Below are 1,387 nucleotides of genomic sequence, written 5' to 3'. Positions count from 1 at the left end.
TTAATTAGCATATGATGACATTGATTGCTATGAAAAGGAATGAAGGGGAAAGCACAGGGCAGTCTCTTTCAATTGCGCACCTTACAGCAGGGTGTAGTGGACCGGCCAAAGAGAGTACTGCAAAAGACACGATCGCATGGGACTCCTGATATATTGGGAGGTGTGTAAGAGGGTTGGGGGTGAAGTGTGCTGGGAAATGGTTTGAGGAGGTGCCTGATGAAGTGTGAACAAGTGTGGATGGTCCCTCAATCCTTCTTGACCCTTCTCGGCTCTTTGGTATCACTTTTCTATTGGGAGGAACGGTGATGAGACAATGTGGGGGGATGCATGATGGAGGTGTAGAACTTGTAGATATGCAGCTTCGGTGTTCTTCATTCTCTGTAACGCTTCTTCGTTATATTGTCTTCTTGTATTATTCTCCGCATTCAAGGGTTTTCCTTAATATTTCAGCCGTTTTTATTATCGTTAGTCGTTGTATTTTTGCAGCTATTCCTCTGATTCCAATTTCTGACATTTTTTTCAAAGTTTTTCGGAATTGTTCCTAGTACTCCTACTATTATCGGTACTATTTTGATTTTCGTCATCATCCAAATCCCTTTTAACTCTCTGGCTAGCTCTGTGTATTTGCTTCGTTTCTCTTTTTCTTTCATACTCACCCTGTGGTCAGCTGGCACAGCAAAGTCTCTGACAGTATTTTTCTTTCTTGTTAATTATTACGACATCTGGTCTTCTTGCTTGGATGGGTTTGATTATCATTATATTATTACGCTTATCGCTCCGTCCGTTATCATGCTGTGCATTTCCTTCCTTAAAAGTGAAAGTGGAGAATAAAATATTCCAAATAAAGTCACCCGTTAAAAGCAAAAAAAAAATTGGTGTCGCTGTTGAGACAAAGCTAATAAAAATGATTTGTCTTTCTTGGCCTTTTTGGCTAAGATCAAAGTGTAGTATCTGTTCTTCAGGTGCTACATTTCAATTTCTTCTCTCTCAGCGGAAGAGAAATCATTTACGACTAAACGTTTACGTTAAAAAAACGCCCCTGGTGTCTAATTCTGTGCCGTGGGGAGGCATTGTGAATAGGTACTATGTTTAATGTAACAAAGTTTTAATATTAAAAAAGTAACCGGAAAAAGTTATTTAATTACAAAATGCCCTGGAAGTGTTACTCCTGATAAATTATAAAATGCCCTGGAAAATGTCCGTTCTGATTTTTTTTTTTTTTTTTTTACTTGCCTCCCCACAAGGGCGGAATTGGACATGAGGTCGGTTAAAAATTATGGGGGAAACCAGCTCCCCAAAAGGGTCTCTCTGGTCAATAACAAAAATAAGAATTGTATCAGTAATGAAAGATTTCTCCTCCATTAACCAAGACCAAAAAATGGGGGGA

At 39.1% G+C, this 1,387-nt stretch overlaps 1 pseudogene; it reads left to right on the top strand.

Annotated features, from left to right (window-relative positions):
• The first annotated feature begins 909 nt into the window (after nucleotides 1-909).
• On the top strand, nucleotides 910-1,022 carry LOC145278550 (U2 spliceosomal RNA; annotated as a pseudogene).
• Nucleotides 1,023-1,387: the final 365 nt, after the last annotated feature.

The sequence above is a fragment of the Euprymna scolopes genome, chromosome 6, assembly GCF_053919585.1.
Source record: "Euprymna scolopes isolate OS-2025 chromosome 6, ASM5391958v1, whole genome shotgun sequence".
In the NCBI taxonomy this organism is placed as follows: domain Eukaryota; kingdom Metazoa; phylum Mollusca; class Cephalopoda; order Sepiida; family Sepiolidae; genus Euprymna; species Euprymna scolopes.
Note: the sequence above shows the minus strand (reverse complement) of the source record. Positions and strands in the feature narration are given on the sequence as shown.